The sequence below is a fragment of the Triticum urartu genome, chromosome 1, assembly GCF_003073215.2.
Source record: "Triticum urartu cultivar G1812 chromosome 1, Tu2.1, whole genome shotgun sequence".
In the NCBI taxonomy this organism is placed as follows: Eukaryota; Viridiplantae; Streptophyta; class Magnoliopsida; order Poales; family Poaceae; genus Triticum; species Triticum urartu.
Genome location: NC_053022.1, coordinates 58,612,752 through 58,633,536, shown reverse-complemented (window position 1 = coordinate 58,633,536; position 20,785 = coordinate 58,612,752).

The window sequence follows — 20,785 nt, the reverse complement described above, 5'->3', positions numbered from 1 at the left end:
GGACACGGGACGAAGTCTTCAATCTTGTATCTTCATAGTCCAGGAGTCCGGCTGAAGGTATAGTCCGGCTACCCAAACACCCCCTAATCCAGGACTCCCTCAGTCATCGAACTCGTCATGATCCTCGGTTCGAGGACTTTAAGGAGTCACTCAAAGCGATGACTTTCGAACCAGAATCATCATCTTCTGCATCATGCCTTATGGAAAATGATGCTAAGGTAATTGAATGCTATCTATGTGAATCCAGTGATGATGAATCTGGTGATGAATTTGGACCCAGCTATGCAAAACTTGCTTCCCTTGTCACTAAACAACAGAAAGCTATGGAACATATTCAAAAACTATTAGACAAAAGTGATGACCTGTTGGACGCTAAAATGACTCGATCTTAGTCCTTAATTGAAGAGATAAAGAACCTTCATATTAAGTATGAGGAGCTTGAAAGTCATCATGAAACACTCTCAACAACTCATGAAGAACTCTAGAAATTGAGAGCGGCTCATGAAGATCTTCAAAAGGAAAATGAGTCACTTCGCGCCGAACAGATCAGTTCAGCTCAGGAAGGATTTGAACCACCATGTCTTAAATGCATTGAGCATGATAACGCTACTCCTGTTGCTGAATGTTCTACTACTGCTACTGTTGCAATATCTTCAACTGTTGATGTGGAAACTAACCCCTCTGCTGAGGGCACCACTGTTGCTAGGTTGAAGACACTGCTTGAAACAGGGATGTACAAAAGTCTCAAAGGGCATCAGACACTATGTGATGTCCTCAAAAGGCAGATCCTGAACCAAAACCCTAGGAAAGAGGGTGTTGGGTTTGTAAGGAAAATGAATGCTGATGGCTCTTACTGGAAACCTGAGCAGTACCCCAAAACCACATGGGTTGCTGCAAAGGAACCTTCAGCAGATCCATCCACTCTATCTGGCTTCACTCTTGCTAACCCTGTTGTTATTGATGAATCCTTTGATGCAAACTATAAACTATTTAAGAATCAGAATGGTGAAGTGTTTGCCAGATATATTGGTACTAACTGCAGGAATGGACCGCCTATGAAGAAGATCTGGGTACCGAAAAGGTGTTTGGAGAATCTTCCTATGAATGTCATCATGACACCACAGGTGAAGAAGACAAACCCCAGACCACAGGCTTCATATGGTCCAAAGGCTTCATACAGACAGAGGACTCACCTGAGTCACACTAACGCAAATGTTTTGCAGGGAAGCCATACTCAGGCCTATAAATATGAGCGCGGTTCATCAAACCGCCATGTTCATAAGACCAAGAACTATTCTGCTTATTCTTATGAATACTATTGTCCACCTGCAAGACTTTTTGCTAGGGCTCCAAAGCCAAAGTTCTCAGATGCTGCACTTAGACTTATTGCTTCGAAGCCACCCCTGAAGATGTGGGTGGCTAAGAAAGCTTAACTCTCTTTTGCAGGAAAAGGTCTCCAGTCGAAAACCAAAATCGTCTGACACTATTGCTGGGGACCTTAAACATCTTGTAGGGCGCAAGATCAAATGCCCAAATGATCTTACTATGTACTTTGTTTCTGAATCGCTTGCAACTTGCCCTATCAGTCCTAATCTCGATCTAAGCTTTAATAATCCACCGGTTCATCAAATGTTTTTGCTTCACAATTCTCTTCGTGAAGCCTATCCCCCTAACTGCACTGTAGGGTATGACACCAGCTGCTTCAGAATGGATTATTGATAGTGGGTGTACAAAACACATGACTGGCAAGCGAAGCCTTCTCATGGACTCAACTTTACGTCCATCAGACAAAAGTCACATCACATTTGCTGACACTGGTAAAAGCAAGGTATTGGGTCTAGGTAGAGTTGCAATCTCAAAGGATCAACACATGGATAAAGTCATGCTTGTTCAATCCCTTGGTTTCAACTTAATGTCTGTCTCAATGCTTTGTGATTTAAACATGATTGTGATGTTTGGAAAATATCGTTGCCTTGTACTAATGGAATCTGACAAGTCTCTAGTGTTTGAAGGGTATCAAAAAGATGATTTGTATGTTGTAGATTTCTCAGCAGGACCACAACTTGCAGTATGTCTTCTAGCAAAAGCTTCTGAATGCTTCTCAGCAGGACCACAACTTATTTGTTTGAAGGGAACCTCCACACCCTTGCAAGGAAGAAGCATGTCATAGGCATCGAGGGCGTCAAGTTCAAGAAGGATCACTTATGCGGTGCCTGTGAAGCAGGAAAGATGACGAGAGCCAAGCATCCCTCGAAGACAATCATGACAACGAATCAACCCTTCAAACTGCTACACGTGGATCTTTTCGGTCCCACTCATTACTCAACTCTTACTACTACTGCTTGTCTCTATAGCTTTGTCATTGTTGATGATTATTCAAGATATACTTGGGTGCATATAATCCTTTACAAGACTGAAGTGCAGGATGTCTTCAGACGCTTCGCCAATCGAGCAATGAACAACTATGGCGCCAAGATAAAGCACATCAGAAGTGACAATGGCACTGAATTCAAGAACACTGGCCTTGATACATATCTTGATACTTTGGGCATCACACATGAATTCTCAGCTCCATACACGCCACAGCAGAATGGCGTCGTCGAACGCAAGAATAGAACACTTATTGAGATGGCTCGAACGATGCTTGGTGAATACAAGACTCCAAGAAAATTCTGGCCTGAAGCCATTGACACTGCATGCCATATCATCAACTGTGTTTATCTTCACAAGCTTCTGAACAAGACATCCTATGACCTCCTTACTGGCAAGAAGCCAAATGTCAGTTACTTCAGAGTATTTGGCGCCAAGTGCTGGATCAAGGATCCACATCACACTTCAAAATTTGCACCAAAAGCACATGAGGGTTTTATGCTTGGATATGGAAAGGATTCGCACTCCTACAGAGTCTTCAATCTCTTTCATTACAAAGTGGTTGAAACAGTGGATGTGCGGTTCGATGAAACTAATGGCTCACAAAGAGAGCAACTGCCAAATGTGCTAGATGAAGTTCCATCCAGTGAATCAATCAAACTTATGGGAACTGGAGAAATCATACCTTCTGAAGCTCAACCTGAAGAAGAAATTATCATCTCCGCACCTGATCAACCTGAAGACAACGCTCAGCCTGAAGACAATCTCTCTAACAATGATAATGATCAGCAAGAGCAAAATCTTCGTCCTGTACATCCTCGTGTTGCAAATGAAGTGCAGATTGAGAGAATAATTGATAGCATCAATGCACCAGGTCCACTCACTCGCTCAAGGGCAACTTAGCTAGCGAATTTCTGTGGGCACTTCGCATTCGTCTCAATAACAGAACCCAAGAAAGTAGAAGAAGCCTTCATGGAACCTGAATGGATTCAAGCTATGCAAGAAGAGCTTCAACAGTTTGAGCTGAATAATGTATGGGAACTGGTTGAGCGTCCTGATCCTCAGAAGCACAATATAATGGGCACCAAATGGATATATCGCAACAAGCAAGATGAGCATGGTCAAGTTGTCAGAAACAAAGCTCGTCTCGTTGCTCAAGGATACACTCAAGTTGAAGGGATTGACTTCGATGAAACATTTGCTCCTGTGGCTAGACTTGAAGCCATACGCATACTGCTGGCCTATGCAAATCATCACAACATACTTCTATATCAAATGGATGTGAAGAGCGCCTTTCTCAATGGCAAGATTGAAGAAGAAGTGTATGTTGCATAACCGCCTGGCTTTGAAGATCCAAAACATCCTGACATGGTATACAAGCTCAACAAGGCACTGTATGGCCTCAAACAAGCCCCTCAGGCTTGGTATGACACACTTAAAGACTTCTTGAAGAGCAAAGGCTTCAAATCTGGTTCCCTCGACCCCACTCTCTTCACGAAGACATATGATGGTGAACTGTTTGTGTGCCAAATATATGTGGATGACATTATCTTCGGCTGCACCAATCAGAAATACAGTGAAGAGTTTGGATATATGATGCAAGAGCAATATCAGATGTCCATGATGGGTGAGCTGAAGTTCTTCCTTGGTCTTCAAATACGTCAGCAATGCAACGGCATCTTTATATCTCAAGAGAAGTATCTCAAAGATTGCCTGAATAAGTTTGGTATGCAAGACTGCAAAGGCTTCACGACGCCAATGCCAGCCAAACATCATCTGCGTCCCGACGACAATGGTAAAGAGTTCGATCAAAAGGTATACCGCTCCATGATTGGTTCTTTACTTTATCTATGTGCATCTAGGCCAGATATTATGCTTAGTGTTTGCATGTGTGCTCGATTCCAAGCGGCACCAAAGGAATCGCATCACTTAGCTGTGAAGCGAATTCTTCGATATTTGGCTTACACCCCAACTCTAGGATTATGGTATCCAAAGGGCTCAGAGTTTGATCTGGTTGGATTCTCGGATGCTGATTATGCTGGTGACAAGGTGGATCGCAAGTCTACATCAGGCACATGTCATTTTCTGGGATGATCACTTGTATGTTAGTCTTCAAAGAAGCAGAACTGTGTATCTCTCTCCACTGCTGAATCTGAATACATTGCTGCTGGATCTTGCTGCGCTCAGCTTCTGTGGATGAAGCAAACACTCAAAGACTATGGCATTCATCTGAAGCAAGTGCCACTCTACTGCGACAACGAAAGCGCCATCAAGATTGCCAACAACCCAGTTCAGCACTCAAAGACAAAGCACATTGAAATTCGTCATCACTTTCTCAGAGATCATGTTGTGAAGGAAGATATTGATATCATACACGTCAACACTGAAGAGCAATTGGCAGATATCTTCACCAAGCCCTTGGATGAGAAGAGATTTTGCAAGTTACGGTGTGAGCTAAATATCGTGGAATCCTCAAATGTCCTGTGATCAGGCACACATCCTAACACTTATGCATATTGATGACTTAGATGTGCAACACACGAAGTAAAGTATATCTTCAATCAATGAAGACATACATTCTAAGTGTGAATACATTAATGTGGAATTTTGACTTCGGAGCGCCACGATAATTGTGCGCCGTGTCTGGGTCTAATACTTCATATACGATGGATAACGCCACCACAAAATTCGTCTGTTTGAAGTGTTTTACCCATGGTGTTACATTTGCTATGTCTTCACATTTGATTTGGCTTCAATCTCAACATGTCTTCATGATTATCTTCATTATGTTGATCATATATATATATATATATACTAGTGTTCTGTCCTCTACAGCATTCACTTATAGCTATGTCTTCTTGTTGAATCTTTTGAACTAAGTAATGTGATCGGTCCCTAACCTCTCTATGCTTTCTATCTCAAACTTTATCTCTCCAAATCATATGCATTCTATTGAAACTGTCGAATATCTTCTCTGCGTCCTTGTCAGCAGAAGATACAGAGACAAACATTAAGTCCATTTTCAATGCTAATTCCTTCACCTGAAACCCGGAGAAGTGGGAACGACCACCCGACAATCCAGGCGTGCGTGGGAACATGGAACAACCTCCGATATGTTGCATGATGGCCACGTGTTCTTCAGATGTGAATCGCCAGGGGCACCTGTGTAATAACGCTGTGTCGTCCCTGTCCCTATAAATACACACCTCACCATAGTCGTTATCCTTTCTTCCACTCTCGCACGAACCCTAGCGCCACCGCTAGCCCTCGACGATGACGGCGACGAAGCGCTTAGCTGCCGCGACCTCTCCGACGCCGTCTTCATGCCGGCCGCGGACATCATCTTCTCCGCCGTCGCCGTAGGTGTCCTCCATCGCCAAGTTAGGGCACGGACGATCGAACTGCTCGGCCTCCTCTTCCACTCCGTCTAGCAGTTCCTTGTGTGGTAAATAAAACTTCCTTTTTACGGCCCCTTTGATCCTATAGAGTCGTCACTTTCTACCACAAGCAGTTTCTGTTCACACATGTTGGATCCACTTCATACTGCATCTCATATTATGCCTAGTATGTTCACTTATGCTTCACAAAGTAGTTAGATTCCTCACTTGTACTGATCCGTGGATTTGTACAAATCTGGAACCAACTCCTTATCTATGAGTGAATGTCTTTGCACGATGAGGTCAATGTCTTCTAAACTGATTTATCTTCAAAATCTTCTGAGAATGCATATGACCTCTTCCCCTTCCCTCGCACCTTAATGCTGTCACAGGTACATGTCCGTGGGAGAATCCCTTGGTTCTCATAGTCTGCATTCATTTGCAGAATTCTTACAGCATCATATAAATTCTCCCGAAGCTAGTTCCTGTTTGTCCAGCAAGCGAAAGCCCTTGAAGCCTTCGAACGTATTGAAGCCATTCAGTTTAAAGTTCATGGCTGCAGAGAAATCAGCAAGGAAGGGTGGCAGAAAGCGTCGAGGTGAAACATCAAGAGATCTGCCCGATGACCTCTCAAAACTGTACAAGACAGATCCAGAAGAGGATTACAATCAGCGCAAGACACGAATCCAATGGATTCGACGATATTGGGCAGAACAGTGGTTCAAGTACAGGTTTGTGACAAAGGAATATGCTGAGAAGAATGCCATCAAGCGACCATGGGGAGACATCCTACACAGAAATCTTCAACCCAGGTCCAGAGATGAAGCCATTGAACAAGGCTTCTATCCCTGCATGGTCCGTGGACCACAGCCTGCGGATGCTGACCCATCGTCACTGCTATGGTGTCGTGACGACAATCTGTTCAAGCGCAACTTCCAGTTTGCCCAGAATTCGGCGAAGCAGAACAAGAAGTCATTGGGACTAGACTTCAACCCTGGTCCCTCTGCTCCCCATGCAGATGGCACCCGCGATGCCGAACCCAATGTCGTCAGTCCGTTCTACAACCTGGATGGCCTCATCACTCACATCTCTGTTCAAGGTGGCAAAGTGGATCATTCTGATGATGATGCTGACACTGATGAAGCCCCAGCTCCTACTCCAAAGCCGCAGAAGCCAAAGCTGCCTAAAGCTTCAAAGCCTGCCTCAGCACCAAAAATCTAACGAGCGAAGCCACTGGCTACTGCACCTCCTGAAGACAGTGTGCAGTCTGAAGATCTGTCACGCATCTCCAAGCCCCCGAGAGTCAAGATGCCTCTGCCACATACCATCCAAGAACTGACTGCTGCTGCTATTCTGCGCAACGATGCCATTGATCTGTCCAGTGATGAAAATCTTGCAGATGACGCTCTTGAGCAACTGATCAAGAGCAAAGAAGAAGCAAAAATCTTCAACAATTTGCCTCTCTTTGACGTGGAAATCATCCACGACTTCATCGATGAGTGGTTTGACACGCCCAACCTTAGCTTTGAAGATCTGCAACTTCCCATTGGCCTCAGTGTTGCCTTCCATGGCGCCATTGCTTTAGAGTTAGCTATAGCCCAGTGCATCGTTGAACTGAAGCAGAAGATTGACTTTGAGAAAGCTCAGTTCAAGAAGCATATGGCCAAGCTCAGCGTGCAAGAGGTCAAGAACTTCAAGATCATGCTGCACGAGCTCAAAGAAGCCTTTCTCAAGAAGCATGAAGAAGCTCAAGGTTCTCGCGAACGCATGAAGAGCCTGGCTGACAAGTGTGTGCAAGCCTACAATGAGGCTGAGAAGCGCAAGGCCCTTGGGCGTCCTGGCATCGACCCCAGGATGGCTGCAAAGCAGAAGAAGAAGAAGCCCGCTATGGCCGAACCCGATGCATCAAGGCAGGAAGCACATCCCATTGTCTTCCCAACCAGCATGACTGGCTCGAAGCCAAAAGCCAGGTCTACCGCTTCAGAACTGAAGAAGACAAGGACTGCTGAGGCTGAAGCCAGAAAGAGGAAACATCCTGAAGCCTCTACTGCTGCTCCCTCCAAGAAGAAGCGCAAGACCAAGAAGGATCGGGCTGCTCCCACAGAGCCCTTAATTGTTGAACCTATCTCCATGGTTCGCCCTGCCGCTGAACATCAAGAGCGCCAACTGACTGTCCATGAGCCTGCTTTCAAAGAGGCTCATGAAGCTGAAGACATTCCAGCAGCTGATCCCACCGCAGCTGAAGACATTGGTCACCATGACCATGTTGAAGATGATGTAGTTCTTCCTCAGATCGAGCACCAACAGGTATCATCGCCTGTGCTTACGCACAGCGAACTCATCAGCATTGGTCGTCCTCTGACGCCAATTGCTCAGGATGCATCATGGGCTGATCACCCACAACAACAAGTCACACCACCCCGGCAAGAAGAAGAAGATGACTTTGAGGCCCAGCCAACTCCATCTCCAAAGGCGTCGCCAGCGTTACGCAGGCTTCGCAAAGGACCAAGGTCTCAAGTCTCCGAGTCTGAGGCTAAAACTGCTGAAGACATTCCGGCTGCATCAGCCGATGACACCAAAGAAGAAGAACGTGTCCCTACTCCCCCAACTACTGAAGAAATTGTTCTCGAGGAGAACGTGTCTGTGCCCGACCCTCCAGCTCATCAAGTGGAGGTAGAAAATCTTGAGGCTGCCACCACCAACACCAATGAAGCCACTGACGTTGTCATGGCTGAAGCAAATATGGAGCCTACACCAACCCAAGAACCAGAAGTCAGCGAAGCCAATGATGCTACTGCTTCTGTTCCTGCGCCTACTGCTGGTCCTCAGTTTGACTATCATATTGAGCATAGGCCTCAGGTACAGAAGCCAATGCCAAGGTTGCCCAGGTTTCCAGGTCCTGCAACAGCACCTGGATCCTTCAATGTCAACGGCTTCAAAGCAGACAACACCTTCTTCAATAGCTCCAAGAACCCCTACTCAAGGGAACGAATATCTTCTGATCAGTTCTGGAGCTATCCGCAGCGAAGCTATTACTCCTGCATTTTGTACAATCAAAGTCGCATCTTCCCACATATGCGTCACCGAAGCAATAGCTGGTCTGCCCTGTTTGGAAGAAGCTCTGGATTGCTTCAAAGAGGTTGGATTGTTGCCTTTCGTCACCGACCAAGAGCACTGGAACGAAGAGTTGCTGCTCCAATTTTATGCCACACTTCACATACGTGGTTACAACAGAGATCCGAAGACTTGGGTCCTTGAGTGGATGACAGGAAATGTTCATCACGAAGCCAAAGCCTTTGATATCATTGAGCTCACTGGTCTGCCCACTCCTGGAGATCTCTATGAACCTGGCTGTCAGCTTCACAGTGAAGCTATGGAGAGCATCTTTCAGAAGCCTGAACCGAACATAAGTCAGATGCTCAGTATGATGAAGCCTTTGCCACAAGACGCTGCATATCCTAAGGAGTTCTTTGTTGAAGACCTGGAGTATCTGCCAAGGACCATCTATCACATTATAAGGCGAACTCTCTGGCCCATCAAAGGACATTCTCCACATGCAAAGCTGGAAGGTGCAATGAAGACTTTGGTCTTCTATATTCTTCATGGCAAATGCTTCAATGCATAAGACTTCTTCATCCGCCAACTTGCTGCATCAGGATCTGATCTTTTTGGCTTGAAGTTCTACGCTCCATGGATAATGCGGCTGATTAAACTCCACTCAGCTATCTCATATCAGCCATCTGCTCGCAATCATCGGATCTTTCTGCCTGATGTGGATATGTCCGTTGAAGCCATTTATCCAGAGCCTGCCAAAGAACCTCTTAGTCTTCAGAATGCGGAGCATCAAAGTTTCACTCAGAACATTGAAGGAGTTGAAGCAGTCACTCGCGTTTATCCTCTGGCTGGTACTACACGTGCACCTCATCATGCTCTTACTGAAGCCACTGAAAGCACTATTGCCCAACGACCCAAGAAGCGATCTCGTGTTCTCAAACCGAGAGCTTCTGGTTGCTCTTCATCAGAAATAGGATAGGCATCATGACTGGCTGAAGCGCCAAATGCAAAGCCTCTTGGTGGATGTCAACCGCATTCGCAATCTTGCCACCAAGAATGCCTTTGTTGCCCATGAAACATGTCGACGTACATGGAAAGGGCTGACGCTTATGTGTTCTGAGGATGATCTTCAATAGGATGGCTTCTCTGAACGTTTCAAGTTTGACTCCACACCTCCCCGAAGGGCTGTGCTGCGACGAACTCCATCTCTTGAAGACTCTGAGTTCTCTTCCTCTGCAGCAACTGTGAATGCCAGAGTGATCGAGGACGAAGATGATGCCACTTCACCGCCCCCTACTTTTGCACGCCTCGACACTGCCCCAAGTTCTTCTGCACCGCCGAACACCACCGACGACCCTGCTGCTTCACCTACTCTTCATGGGAACGAGTAGATGCTCTATGTCTTCAAACCTTTTTGGTCCTCACTGACAAAAGGGGGAGAAGCATATGAGTTTGATAGTCTTCAAGCGGGTCCATATGGGCGGTTACTTTATGTTTTGCCTAGTGTTTACAACTCTCGTTTTGATACATTTGGTTCTTTGAGTTGTAACACTTAAACTCGATGGTCGTCTGCTACTTATTTGCTATTTTGTGATGCGATGATAAATTCCGCATGTGCGACGATAAATTCCGCACTTAGATCATTTTGCAAACGTCCATTTTTCATTATGCATGTCATTATCTTCACATACCTTTCATGCATGATGAATTGTCATCATAAGTTGAAGAGGATCTCCACAAGTACAACCTGCCATGTGCATTTGCATTCCAAAAGCAAATTACTTGTATGCACATCTTCAAGGGGAGCCCTTGCAACTTATGAAGACAATTCCTTATCCTTTATAATTTCACATATTATATTCCCCGTTGAAAACTTCAACTAGTTTGTCACCAATAACCAAAAAGGGGGAGATTGTAAGTGCATCTAGTGCCACCCCTAGTTGGTTTTGGAGTATTGACGACAAACCTAGTTGAGGGACTAATGTGTTTGTGAGAATTGCAGGATAACACAGGTAGAAGTCCCTCATTGATTTGGTTTTCCTACCAGAGATGACCCCTAAAAATGTATGAAGACATTGAAGTCAAAGGTGGTAAGTGAAGACATTCACCTTGAAGACTATGACAAGAGAAGACATCGCATGAAGACTATGGAGTGCGAAGACTTAGATCTTTCGTAGTTCTTTTTCTTCTTTGTTGAGTCATAGGAACCACCGTACTGTTAAGTGGGGTCCAAGAAAACCAGTCAGAATGACTGAAGTGATGCTTAACCAAAATCCTATGTCTTCGAGTGAAGACTATGAGAGGGAATCTTGTTCAGAGTTGGACAAGTCAGCTTTGCTTGTAGCCCAAGTAAAGTTGCCGTGTGTGTTTGAAATCTGACCGTTGGAACACGTGTCAGTTCCTTAGTGACCCAGGGTCATTTCGGACAAATCAGGTCGGGTTGCCTAGTGGCTATAAATAGCCCACCCCCTACAACCATAAACGGTTGGCTGCTCAGAGTTAAAGTACGGCTTTTGTCGTTTGAGAGCAACCCACCTCGAAGCCTTTGAGAGAGAATTCCTTGAGAGGATAAAAGCCCTAACCACCCAGAGCCAAAGAGTGTTAGGCATCACTTAAGTCTTCTTGTCTGTGTGATCTGAAGACTTATTACACTTGAGGACTGTGAATCCTCCAGCCGGTTAGGCGTCGCGTTCTGAGCATCCAAGAGTCATTGTGGATCGCCGGTGAACGAAGTCTGTGAAGGTTTGGAAGTTTACCTTGAATACTTGCCAGAGTGATTGGGCGAGGTCTGTGTGACCTTAGCTCAAGGGGAATACGGAGAGGACTAAGTGTTCTGAGTTGTGTGCTCAGGACTAAGTGTCCGGGACTGAGTGTCCTCAGGTTTAAATACCTATCCGCCCTAACCAGACGTACAACTGTCACAGCAGTTGGAACTGGTCTACCAAACCTTTGTCTTCTTCACGCACACTGGTTCTATCCTTCTCATCTATTTATTTACAGTTGGCTCTTGTAAATTCAGTGCCTATTTGCGTTATCTATTTGTCTTCACTGTGTACCTGATCTTTACTGCCTAGCTACTATTAGTCAGTGTGGCTTCACTTCATTGAATGCTTGACTATTGTCTGTCTAGTGTAGTCTATCTTCCGCTGCATGGAAATAGGTTCATTTCTATCATTTGTCTTTGAAACTTCCATGTTTTGAAGACTTTCATAAAAATCGCCTATTCACCCCCCTCTAGTCGATATAACACACTTTCAGGTCTGGTACACAGCATTGCATACATGATAGAGCCTATGGCTGAAGCATAGGGAACATCTTTCATTTTCTCTCTATCTTCTGCGGTGGTCGGACATTGAGTCTTACTCAACTTCACACCTTGTAACACAGGCAAGAACCCTTTCTTTGCCTGATCCATTTTGAACTTCTTCAAAACTTTGTCAAGGTATGTGCTTTGTGAAAGTCCAATCAAGCGTCTTGATCTATCTCTATAGATCTTAATGCCCAATATGTAAGCAGCTTCACCGAGGTCTTTCATTGAAAAACTCTTATTCAAATATCCCTTTATGCTATCCAAAAATTCTATATCATTTCCAATCAATAATATGTCATCCACATATAATATCAGAAATGCTACAGAGCTCCCACTCACTTTCTTGTAAATACAGGCTTCTCCAAAAGTCTGTACAAAACCAAATGCTTTGATCACACTATCAAAGCGTTTATTCCAACTCCGAGAGGCTTGCACCAGTCCATAAATGGATCGCTGGAGCTTGCACCCTTTGTTAGCTCCCTTTGGATCGACAAAACCTTCTGGCTGCATCATATACAACTCTTCTTTCAGAAATCCTTTCAAGAATGCAGTTTTAACATCCATTTGCCAAATTTCATAATCATAAAATGCGGCAATTGCTAACATGATTCGTACAGACTTAAGCATCGCTATGGGTGAGAAGGTCTCATCGTAGTCAATCCCTTGAACTTGTCGTAAACCTTTTGCAACAAGTCGAGCTTTGTAGACAGTAACATTACCGTCAGCGTCAGTCTTCTTATTGAAGATCCATTTATTCTCAATTGCTTGCCGATCAACGGGCAAGTCAACCAAAGTCCACACTTTGTTCTCATACATGGATCCCATCTCAGATTTCATGGCTTCTAGCCATTTTGCGGAATCTGGGATCACCATCGCTTCTTCATAGTTCGTAGGTTCATCATGATCTAGTAGCATGACTTCCAGAATAGGATTACCGTACCACTCTGGTGCGGATCTTATTCTGGTTGATCTACGAGGTTCAATAGTAACTTGATCTGAAGTTTCATGATCATTATCATTAGTTTCCTCACTAATTGGTGTAGGTGTCACAGAAACCGGTTTCTGTGATGTACTACTTTCCAATAAGGGAGCAGGTACAGTTACCTCATCAAGTTCTACTTTCCTCCCACTCACTTCTTCCGAGAGAAACTCCTTCTCTAGAAAGGATCCATTCTTAGCAACGAAAGTCTTGCCTTCAGATCTGTGATAGAAGGTGTACCCAACAGTTTCCTTTGGGTATCCTATGAAGACACATTTCTCCGATTTGGGTTCGAGCTTATCAGGTTGAAGCTTTTTCACATAAGCATCGCAGCCCCAAACTTTCAGAAACGACAACTTTGGTTTCTTGCCAAACCACAGTTCATAAGGCGTCGTCTCAACGGATTTCGATGGTGCCCTATTTAACATGAATGCAGCCGTCTCTAAAGCATAACCCCAAAACGATAGCGGTAAATCTGTAAGAGACATCATAGATCGCACCATATCTAGTAAAGTACGATTATGACGTTCGGACACACCATTACGTTGTGGTGTTCCGGGTGGCATGAGTTGCGAAACTATTCCGCATTGTTTCAAATGTAGACCAAACTCGTAACTCAAATATTCTCCTCCACGATCAGATCGTAGAAACTTTATTTTCTTGTTATGATGATTTTCCACTTCACTCTGAAATTCTTTGAACTTTTCAAATGTTTCAGACTTATGTTTCATCAAGTAGATATACCCATATCTGCTTAAATCATCTGTGAAGGTGAGAAAATAACGATATCCGCCACGAGCCTCAATATTCATCGGACCACATACATCTGTATGTATGATTTCCAACAAATCCATTGCTCTCTCCATAGTACCGGAGAACGGCATTTTGGTCATCTTGCCCATGAGGCACGGTTCGCAAGTACCAAGTGATTCATAGTCAAGTGATTCCAAAAGTCCATCAGTATGGAGTTTCTTCATGTGCTTTACACCGATATGACCTAAACGGCAGTGCCACAAATAAGTTGCACTATCATTATCAACTTTGCATCTTTTGGTTTTCAACATTATGAATATGTGTATCACTACTATCGAGATTCATCAAAAATAGACCACTCTTCAAGGGTGCATGACCATAAAAGATATTACTCATATAAATAGAACAACCATTATTCTCTGATTTAAATGAATAACCGTCTCGCATCAAACAAGATCCAGATATAATGTTCATGCTCAACGCTGGCGCCAAATAACAATTATTTAGGTATAAAACTAATCCCAAAGGTAGATGTAGAGGTAGCGTGCCGACCGCGATAACATCGACTTTGGAACCATTTCCCACGCGCATCGTCACCTCATCCTTTGCCAGTGTTCGCTTAATCTGTAGTCCCTGTTTCGAGTTGCAAATGTTAGCAACAGAACCAGTATCAAATACCCAGGTGCTACTGCGAGCTCTAGTAAGATACACATCAATAACATGTATATCACATATACCTTTGTTCACCTTGCCATCCTTCTTATCCACCAAATACTTGGGGCAGTTCCACTTCCAGTGTCCCGTCTGCTTGCAGTAGAAGCACTCAGTTTCAGGCTTAGGTCCAGATTTGGGTTTCTTCTCCTGAGCAGTAACTTGCTTACTGTTCTTCTTGAAGTTCCCCTTCTTCTTCCCTTTGCCCTTTTTCTTGAAACTGGCGGTCTTGTTGACCATCAACACTTGATGCTCCTTCTTGATTTCTACCTCCGCAGCCTTTAGCATTGCGAAGAGCTCGGGAATTGTCTTATCCATCCCTTGCATATTATAGTCCATCACGAAGCTCTTTTAGCTTGGTGGCAGTGATTGAAGAACTCTGTCAATGACACTATCAACAAGAAGATTAACTCCCAGTTGAGTCAAGTGATTATGATACCCAGACATTTTGAGTATATGTTCACTGACAGAACTATTCTCCTCAATTTTGCAGCTATAGAATTTATTGGAGACTTCATATCTCTCAATCCGGGCATTTGCTTGAAATATTAACTTCAACTCCTGGACATCTCATATGCTCCATGACGTTCAAAACGTCGTTGAAGTCCCGATTCTAAGCCGTAAAGCATGGAACACTGAACTATCGAGTAGTCATCAGCTTTGCTCTGCCAGACGTTCATAACATCTGGTGTTGCTCCAGCAGCAGGCCTGGCACCTAGCGGTGCTTCCAGGACGTAATTCTTCTGTGCAGCAATGAGGATAATCCTCAAGTTACGGACCCAGTCTGTGTAATTGCTACCATCATCTTTCAACTTTGCTTTCTCAAGGAACGCATTAAAATTCAACGGAACAACAGCACGGGCCATCTATCTACAATCAAACATAGACAAGCAAGATACTATCAGGTACTAAGTTCATGATAAATTTAAGTTCAATTAATCATATTACTTAAGAACTCCCACTTAGAAAGACATCCCTCTAATCTTCTAAGTGATCACGTGATCCAAATCAACTAAACCATAACCGATCATCACGTGAAATGGAGTAGCTTTCAATGGTGAACATCAATATGTTGATCATATCTACTATATGATTCACGCTCGACCTTTCGATCTTAGTGTTCCAAGGCCATATCTGCATATGCTAGGCTCGTCAAGTTTAACTTGAGTATTCTGCGTGTGCAAAACTGGCTTGCACCCGTTGTAGATGGACGTAGAGCTTATCACACCCGATCATCACGTGGTGTCTGGGCACGACGAACTTTGGCAACGGTGCATACTCAGGGAGAACACTTTTATCTTGAAATTTAGTGAGAGATCATCTTATAATGCTACCGTCAATCAAAGCAAGATAAGATGCATAAAAGATAACCATCACATGCAATCAATATAAGTGATATGATATGGCCATCATCATCTTGTGCTTGTGATCTCCATCTCCGAAGCACCGTCATGATCACCATCGTCACCGGTGCGACACCATGATCACCATCGTAGCATCGTTGTCGTCTCGCCAATCTTATGCTTCCATGACTATCGCTACCGCTTAGTGATAAAGTAAAGCATTACAGCGCAATTGCATTGCATACTATAAAGCGGCAACCATATGGCTCCTGCCAGTTGTCGATAACTCGGTTACAAAACATGATCATCTCATACAATAAAATTTAGCATCATGTCTTGACCATATCACATCACAACATGCCCTGCAAAAACAAGTTAGACGTCCTCTACTTTGTTGTTGCAAGTTTTACGTGGCTGCTACGGGCTTAGCAAGAACTGTTCTTACCTACGCATCAAAACCACAACGATAGTTTGTCAAGTTGGTGTTGTTTTAACCTTCGCAAGGACCGGGCGTAACCACACTTGGTTCAACTAAAGTTGGAGAAACTGACACCCGCCAGCCACCTGTGTGCAAAGCACGTCGGTAGAACCAGTCTTGCGTAAGCGTACGCGTAATGTCGGTCCGGGCCACTTCATCCAACAATACCGCCGAACCAAAGTATGACATGCTGGTAAGCAGTATGACTTATACCGCCCACAACTCACTTGTGTTCTACTCGTGCACAACATCAACGCATAAAACCTGGCTCGGATGCCACTATTGGGGAACGTAGTAATTTCAAAAAAAATCCTACGCACACGCAAGATCATGGTGATGCATAGCAACGAGAGGGGAGAGTGTTGTCCACGTACCCTTATAGATAGAAAGCGGAAGCGTTAGCACAACGCGGTTGATGTAGTCGAACGTCTTCACGATCCGACTAATCCAAGTACCGAACGCACGGCACCTCCGAGTTCAGCACACGTTCAGCTCGATGACGTCCCGCGAACTCCGATCCAGCAGAGCTTCACGGGAGAGTTCCGTCAGCACGACAGCGTGGTGACAGTGATGATGTTGCTACCGACGCAGGGCTTCGCCTAAGCACCGCTACGATATGACCGAGGTGGAATATGGTGGAGGGGGGCACCGCACACGGCTGGGAAAGATCAACTGATCAACTTGTGTGTCTAGAGGTGCCCCCCTACCCCTGTATATAAAGGAGCAAGGGGGGAGGCCGACCGGCCCTCTATGGGCGCGCCAGGAGGAGTCCTCCACCTAGTAGGAGTAGGACTCCCCTTTCCTACTCCTACTAGGAGGAGGAAAGGAAGGAGGAGAAGGAGAAGGAAGGAGAAGGAGGAAAAGGAGGAAAGGGGGGTCGGCCTCCTAGTCCAATTCGGTTTGGGCTAGAGGGGCCACGCGCCCTGCCTCCTCTCTTCCACCACTTGGCCCATGAGGCCCATTACTTCTTCGTCGTATTCCCGTAACTCCCCGGTACCCTCGAAAATACCCGAATCACTCGGAACCTTTCCGATGACCGAATATAGTCGTCCAATATATCGATCATTACGTCTCGACCATTTCGAGACTCCTCGTCATGTCCCCGATCTCATTCGGGACTCCGAACTACCTTCGGTACATCAAATCACATAAACTCATAATATAATCATCACCGAAACTTTAAGCGTGCGGACCCTACGGGTTCGAGAACTATGTAGACATGACCGAGACATGTCTCTGGTCAATAACCAATAGCGGAACCTGGATGCTCATATTGGCTCCCACATATTCTACGAAGATCTTTATCGGTCAGACCGCATAACAATATACGTTGTTCCCTTTGTCATCGGTATGTTACTTGCCCGAGATTCGATCGTCGGTATCTCAATACGTAGTTCAATCTCGTTACCGGCAAGTCTCTTTACTCGTTCCGTAATACATCATCCCGCAACTAACTTATTAGTTGCAATGTTTGCAAGGCTTAAGTGATGTGCATTACCGAGAGGGCTCAGAGATACCTCTCCAACAATCGGAGTGACAAATCCTAATCTCGAAATACGCCAACCCAACAAGTACCTTCGGAGACACCTGTAGAGCACCTTTATAATCACCTAGTTACGTTGTGACATTTGGTAGCACACAAAGTGTTCCTCCGGTAAACGGGAGTTGCATAATCTCATAGTCATAGGAACATGTATAAGTTATGAAGAAAGCAATAGCAACAAACTAAATGATCAAGTGCTAAGCTAATGGAATGGGTCAAGTCAATCACATCATTCTCCTAATGATGTGATCCCGTTAATCAAATGACAACTCATGTCTATGGCTAGGAAACATAACCATCTTTGATTAACGAGCTAGTCAAGTAGAGGCATACTAGTGACACTCTTTTTGTCTATGTATTCACACATGTATTATGTTTCCGGTTAATACAATTCTAGCATGAATAATAAACATTTATCATGATATAAGGAAATAAATAATAACTTTATTATTGCCTCTAGGGCTTATTTCCTTCACCAAGTGGGACACTCCATTCAACCGGGCGTTGAACATATTGAAAGGACTCTCAGTGGAGACTCGACCGTCGTATGGACGCGTGCACGGTGTCGAACATGGCGCCACGTGGAAGAAGTACTACCGTGAGACCACGGAGGAGAGAAAGGAAAGACGGAGGTTAACTGAAGAAAATATCGACAAGAAGGTTGAGATTTCGGTTGAAAAGAAATCATCTGAGACAGTCGCAACAGCGGTGGCTGCCGCAAAACAGGTGCTTGTAGATATGTCTACTACCTTGGTTCCGGCCGTTTTGAATTGGAGCAGGCAAAATCCAGAAAAAAAAATGCAGCGGACTTTCCCCTTGCTGACTTCCTCAGGAGCAGCTCGACTAGCGTTGCACCAGCACCTGCAGCTGCACCTGCTCCCGCACCGGCTCCTGCACCTATTCCCGCACCTGCACTCCGGCACTGGCTCCTGCACCTGCTCCTGCACTTGCTCCCGCACCGGCTGCTGCACCTGCTCCGGCACCGGACGTGCTCGGCGGTGCTTCGTCTTTGGCTGAGCTCGACGCCCTCATGGTATCTGTCACACCGACCCCTTCAATAAATGTATAATCTCCCGCTTTCGTTGCCTTTCGGATGTCTCACGTCGCAGACTTTTCTTTGCAGGTCGACGAAACCCCGTGCACCATATTGTACACCATCGGCGACAAGAAGGTGGACGTGGGGAAGGCGACGATAATGGAGCCGAAGGAACCATTGTTCCACAGCCGGCCGATCCCCCGGAAGTCTTCAAGGTTTCCGTGGCCAGTGTCAAACCGGGCCACGAGAATTTGTCTCCTCCGGTACTAGTGGGGGATGACGACGAGACCCCGCGGCGGCTTGGTGATTGTTGCAATGGGTGGGTCCTATTGTGGCCAAAGAGTCTGCTTCGTCTGGAGGCGGCCGGGAGCACACCCACGAGCACGCAGTTAGGTATGAACATCAACACCTCACCTACTCCATTAGTCGTCGCTAGTGACGTCGCCATAGATGAGGATGAGGATGACGATGACACTCAAGAGTATGTCAATACTGGCGCCTACTTAGGGTTTGAGCGTCATGAGCTGGTGCCTGAATTGCCGCCTCCAGAGTCTGAACGTATTATGGACAACCTTCTGGTAGTAAAGAAGTCTAGGAAGAGACCGAGGAAAGGCAAAAAAGCTGCTTCTATGATCCAGCCGCCTCAGCAGCCTCGGGTTCAAGACCGTATAGATATCTCCGGTGCGGCAAAATGGCATATCCCCAATCAACCAATCCTACCTGAAGCAGCGCTAGGGGCCAGATTCGGCGATTTAAGGAGACTTCATGACGATGTGCTGCGAATAAAGAAAGGCATCATCGCCTCAAAAAATCCAGGATACCCACTCTACATGGTTAACATGCCGCGGGGATTGTCATACGTCGACACATTCCCCATGGAGAAGTTCTTCCTTCGATCCGATTACATCTTCGACATGTTTCACTTGAAGACTGGATTTTGTGTTTGTCCTCCTTTATGCTTTGCACATGAACTACCTCATTGGGGTTGAGCAGATACCTCATATCTGTGTCGCTGACCCATACTTCATGCACAAGGCCTTCTTGGGAGTCTGCGCAAAGCACTATGAATACGCGATGGAATCCATCGTCAATTTCATGCTCGCCAATCAGGACAAGGAGGCGATTCTCGTGCCTTATCATCTCATGTAAGTCATCCGCACGGATATCCTTCCTTTGATTTCAATCATTCATTTGCATGGTGGAGGCTAATTAATTTGAGGTGTACTTATTTTGCGCAGCGGCGGGCGCGCCGTCCTCATCATCCTCTACCCCCGATACTCCCACGCTCTTTACTTGGACTCATCGAAGAACATTAACAAAAAGTATTACACCCACATCAAGTCTGTTCTCGACAGTGCTATGTTTTACTACGGCGCACGGGGTGGAGAGGTCAAGGACAAGAAGAAAAAGGACGGCAGGCCCGCCTTCGGCCATGAGACCGACTTTTGCTGCATCCAGCAACCGAGTGATTCTCTTAATGATGGATTCTATGTCCTACACCAGATGCTGGAGTACATACGGGATCACCAGAACCTTCGCATGTCACCTACATCCGGCGATGCCCATATTCTGCAATGGGCAAAGAACTTAGGAGATGTCGAGGATCATCGACTTCGAGCTGAGTTCTATCACATCCAGCGCAAACTTGCCCAAATCATCATGAAGGAGGTCGTTGGAAAAAACAGGGATGTTCTACGAAGAAGGACAAATGTCGCGGGAAGATGTCCAAACATGCATAGCCGCTCAATGTCTCGACCTGAAGCCTTTCACTAAGCTCGGGGACTATCTCCCTGACTTGGATGGATGGTACGACATGGAGTGATTGTCGATA